Source organism: Gossypium arboreum, chromosome 12 (assembly GCF_025698485.1).
Source record: "Gossypium arboreum isolate Shixiya-1 chromosome 12, ASM2569848v2, whole genome shotgun sequence".
NCBI classification, from domain to species: domain Eukaryota; kingdom Viridiplantae; phylum Streptophyta; class Magnoliopsida; order Malvales; family Malvaceae; genus Gossypium; species Gossypium arboreum.
This window is the reverse complement of record NC_069081.1, coordinates 12,563,378-12,568,992: the sequence shown is the minus strand read 5'-3', so window position 1 is coordinate 12,568,992 and position 5,615 is coordinate 12,563,378.

The following is a 5,615-nucleotide window of genomic DNA, read 5'->3' as shown; positions in this document are numbered from 1 at the left end:
GCACATCAAATCATGAATTAATACCCGAAATATTAACTCAAGCATTAAGAACACATAATTAAGAACAAAAAAAAGTATTTATCAAACAGTTCAGATAATAATAACAAGATCCATTATAGGTTTTATCCCCCTTAGGTATCTAAGGGGTTTAGTTCATAATAAAATAAGAGTACATCTCAAAAGTATGAAAATAACAAAACATAAAGAAAACTCTAAAACCCCTGAAGGAATTCTGAGAGATATCTTCAGTCTTGGAGTAGCTTCGACTTTTGAAATGGATCATCTGGCTTCCTTCAAGTAATTCCTGGAGTGTGGTTCTGTATTTCAAAAAAATTCTGGAAAGAGCGGCCACTTTTTAGGTCATACGTAGGGTGTTTATATAGGCTTTGGGTTGGCTTTCTTCCTCCCTAAGTATCCTTTTCCGTGTAAAATACAGCTCTTTAAAAAAGGGACAAGCCCGTGTGCCATGGCCGTGTGACGTGATTACCAGGCCATGTTCGATCTGTTGAGTTGCACACGGCCATGTGGGTATAATGGCCAGGCCGTGTGAATCGTGAAAGCCTTGGTCGACACCCCTGAAGGCCATAGGCGTGTGAGATGCCTGTGTGGCAAGGCTTAGGCTGTGTGGTCTTTTTGATTTCGTCCGTTTTGTCCCTTTTTAGCTCATTTTTGGCTCCTTTTGACTCTTGGTGCTCTCCTGAGTACAAAACATGAAATAACAGGATTAAGAGCACCAAAATCCACAAATCTAACAATAAGCCTTCATAAATATGCTAAGTATTTAGGGTATAGATATGTATAATTTGGTGTTTATCAAATACCCCCACACTTAAGCATTTGCTTGTCCTTAAGCAAAATTCTCATTTACTGCTAGAATTTATTCCTCTCAATCACATAATCATTACTGATAATGTTACAAGTTATTCCACAGAAAATCATACAGTGAGAATTCAACTATAGGGGCATTTAAAAGCATCAAACAATCTAAATCGAATATTTTGATAATAAAATCATAGGTAATCTCCTTCCTTTAAGTAATTAACTTTAGTCCTAAATATACAAGAGATGACATCCTCACTAAAGATTCACTCAAATCACTCAAAGCGTTTAAGGTTCAAGATTAAGCACTCGATTGTCTAACATGAAAAGTTATTACCATAGGCTTGCATGAAAATCAAATCTCCACCACTTGTAAATGATACGATATACTAATCAAAAGGTCTTTTGCATGGTTGTAATGGGGTTTAGGTTACAGGTATGGATACAAGTTGAAGAGAAAAGGGTTAGAATCGAGATAAATTTCAATATATTACCCCACTATCAAAAACTTAATTACTAAACCACAAACAAGTATCTAGAACTATTTTACATGAGTTCATGACAACTTTAGCTTGCTGAGAATTACAATATAATACTAGGGTTTTTTTTAAGAACAAATCAAATTAATACAATACGGAAATTATACTTCATGATTCAGTAACAAAAAATGGTGAACATAGTGAGGTAACAATATTAAATTCAATCTCGATAAAAATGTCAAATTAAGTAAGAGGATTTCAAAAATAATAGGTTAATGGGTTAATGATGAGGGTTAATCAAAGAAAAAGGTTAATAGGCTCAAATGGGATTCACTAAGGGTTTAATTATGTGAGAAGGCTTTTTATGGAGTCAATGGGTTAAATCCTAAGTGCCTGTATCATCTCAGTATATCAAATCATACGTGTGGTCTTGATTTGTATAATCGAAACAAGTTCTAGAATAACAGTTCAATGTTGACACACTCAAACCACAAAAAAAGTGAGCAAGAAAGAAAGCTATATGCTCAAAAGGCTCAAAAATCTCACCAAAAATTTGGGTTTTTGATGTCATTCCTGTATACTTAAGATTTCAAGATAATACCTCAATTTAGGAAAATAATCTAAAAATTTTAGTTCTCAAAATATCAACTTATCATGCTCGATTCTTTAATGTCCTATAGTCAAATAATCATACACAATTCCTGTAGTCTAATTCATGATATACCAACAATAGTTATAGATCAATCATAATTCATTCTATCAATATTATAAGAAAATCACTTAAGTACAAGACCAAATTCAGGGATTTGAGAATAATGCAAAAAGTTAGGTTCCATGTTCACCCCCCCACACTTAAGATGTACATTGCCCTCAATGTACAAAGATAGACTAGTCAACATAAAGAAAATCAGAAGAGGAAAGGAGGTGAAAATCCCTGTTAAAAGGATGCAGAGCTTGATTCTGAGGCTGGAGTGTTTGGGGAAAGTGGTAGCGGCCACTGTTCTTGGCTAGATGAAGAAATTAGGTCATTGAACGTGGTACTCGTTAGGTATTGTTCCCTATTTGTTTCCTCATTGTGTAAAATATTCCTAGCAGCTTTGCTTAGAAGTCTGTAGAATCATGAAGAGCTTATTAAGAGTTGGTGTGGAAGAGAGTGTAGTGGAATTACTTGTTAAAAATACCAAAAAATGGAAAATAAAAATTTCCTAATATAGATATGTCTTTCAAAATAAGAAATTTGAAATGAAAATAAAAATCAAAAGAAAATAAGAATAAAATAAATAAAATAAAAATAAAAATAAAAATAAGAATAAATAAAAATAAAAATAAAATAGGAGGATTCAATGATCCTCGTCGGTGGGGCCCTCAGGTGGTAGTGCTGGAGGTGCGATGTGGAAGTGCTGGCACAGCTGCTGCATCATGGCCTACATATCGTCTATCTGTCGGTCACGTCGCCGATTTCGCTCGTGGATCATCTCAAACTGTGTGTGCAATACTACTCGAAATAGGTGAGTCGATCGGAAAGATGTGCCAATGAAGCAGCCGCATGAACTGGTCATTCCCTAGGTGGTGCGATCGAAGGCTCCTCGTCAATGGCATGCGAGAGACGGTACTAAGGAGGGTTGGTCCCACGTCGGCGCTCGATCATCCGCATGTGTAACATAGTCGTGATACCCTGTGGGGACATCTAACCTATAGTGTAAGCGCTGATGGCTGGGCCGCGGTGTTAAGGAGGCTGAAGTGTCTGCCAAGACGCATCACGTAGGGGTCGATGGAGATCACTCCCTTCCTATGCCGCTTGGTTTGATGGCGAATGGCGAAAGCAATGAAGTAGGCCAAGTCAGTCACGTGTGCATTCGCCATGCACCATAAATAGTAAGCATCGTGGGTGGTGACGAGCCGGTGCTCTCTCTCCTCCCGATCAATTTATGTGCCAAGATGGCATGGAGGTAGCGTAAGGAAGGATCAAGGGCTAAGGCCTTCGAGCGGCTGGGGTCGTATCTGGAAGAGAGTGGTGCCAAAGCCTTCCAGCATAAAGAGGGGGAGATGTGGATATTGTGTGGTAGTGCATTCATGTCCTCCTCCTCAATAAACTCATTGGTGTAAAGTCCCAGAGCAACTCCAAACTCTGGGACACTCATCGCAAGAACTAGACCGCCTAATCGGAAGTGAATAGTGTCGGGGTCATCATTGTTCGTCATCACCGCCTGTAAGTGAAAAGTAGAGCATAGTTCTACAGTTAGCTCTAAATAAGTGAGCTCAGTAATAGCGAAGAACTGTTCCCATTGGTTTGTGGAAAGGAGGGCGCAGATAGCATCAGTGAGTTGGACTTGCTCTATGGTAGCCCAGTCGACGCAGCGACCTGTGCTAATGGGTCCTGCGCGTAGTATTTGAAATAGCTCCTCCTGTGAAGCTTCTAGAAATTCAAGGAACGGGTGCCGAACTTCAGCTGTAGCTCGTATCGAGGAAGAACCCGGTCCTCTACGTCTTTTTAAGGAAGGGACCGCCGCCTTCTTGCCTCTTGATGATGACATAATATACCTAAAAATACATGAGCATTGATAGAATCCAAGATACATCAATAGTTAAGCAATAGACCCAAAACTATTATATGCTATTTAGTAATTTAAACAATTCAAAATATAAAAAATTGTAAGGCCAATTCCTAACTTGTCTAAAGCAAAATAATACGATTTCTATGTAAAGCATGTAGAATACTAATGTAGTAACACAAAGGGGAAAAGTAAGGTTGAGAAGGGCGGCGCACGGGCATGGTGGCGGCTAGTAAGGGCGTGTGACGTGTGGAGGAAGCCATGTGGTGGGAAAAATGGAGGGTATAGGGAGGGGAAAATAGGGGTTAATGCAAGTAGAGTGACTTTGAGTGTTGTTTGGGGGTTGGGGAAGGGAGAATCTAAGGAATGGTGGCCGGAATAGGGAGTAGGGGTTGGGGAAGGGTGGATTTCGGCTAGGGTTTTGAAAGGAGGAAAAAGATGAACAGTGGTTTGTTTATATAGGGGAGGGGCACACGGCCTAGGGCCACACCCGTGTGCTGTGAGGGTAGCCCGTGTTTTTTGATTTTTTTTCGAATTTGATCGTGCCCGGCTATTATCACACACCCGTATGGCTTGGGCGTGTGTGGCACACTGCCATGTCGCATGGTCGTGCCTAGCTTTGTTTGCTTCTCCCGCGCCCGTGTGGTATGGTAACACGCTCGTGGTAATTGAACAGGCTCAACCACGGGTGTTAGGCACGGGCGTGTCGCACGCCCGTGCTGTTTTAACAGGTTCATCCATGGTTCCTCCACACGGGCATGTCGCACGCCCATGTTGTTTTGGCAAGCTCTACCATAGCCATGTCGCATGGCTGTGGCATGTTATCGTAGACCGTGTTTGGGGAATTCCGTGCCCTGTTTTCACACGACCATACGCACGCCTGTGTGCTTGGCCGTGTCTCTGTGGAAAACCTGTATTCAAAAGCTTTGTTAGTAAATTAGGTGTTGATGGCTAAATTTTTAAAGAAGTTATTATTGTTAGTGCTCGGGTTGCCTCCCGAGAAGCGCTTATTTATAGTCTAAGCTTGACTTACCTCTCCGTCGAATGCTCATGGTGGTTCGAGGAGTTCATACTCCTCATTCCTACTGTCAATCTTAAAATAAGGTTTTAAACGAGTGTTATTTACCTTAAAAGTGTCGAACTTAGGATGACTCACCTCTACTGTACCGAATGGAAAAATACTAAGTACCGTAAGAGGGATTTCCTCATTTGGTGTGGTAGTGACAATGTGAGGATCAACGACATCTAGTAAGACTTTATCACTGACCTTAAGTTGATTAGAAGAGGTATCGGGCTTGTTTTTGTGTAATTTTGGTTTATCATGTGTTCTTGGTTTGTGTTCTCGCCATTCGTCTAGCTCCTCTATCTGTAGTCTTCATTTTTCATGGATGTCTTTGTTCTCTTCATGATAGTAGTGCACTGTCTCTCTTGTCTTGGTTCGAAAAGGTTCTTGCAAGGACGATTGAATATTAGTTTTATCATTGATAGGTTTTATAGTATTATCCTGAGTCTTGGGGGTTTTGACTAAATCGCTTGCTTGGAGTGTTACTGCATCGTCACCTGCACGAAGTGTTAGCTCTCTTGTGCCTACATTAATAATGGTTCTAGCAGTTGCTAAAAAGGGTCGTTTTAAAATTAAAGGTACGTCGTTATCCTCATCCATGTCTAAGACGACAAAGTCTACTGGTAAATAAATTTATCAATCTTAACGAGAACGTCTTCAATAATACCCTTAGGAAATCTAACTATTTTGTCAGCCAATTGT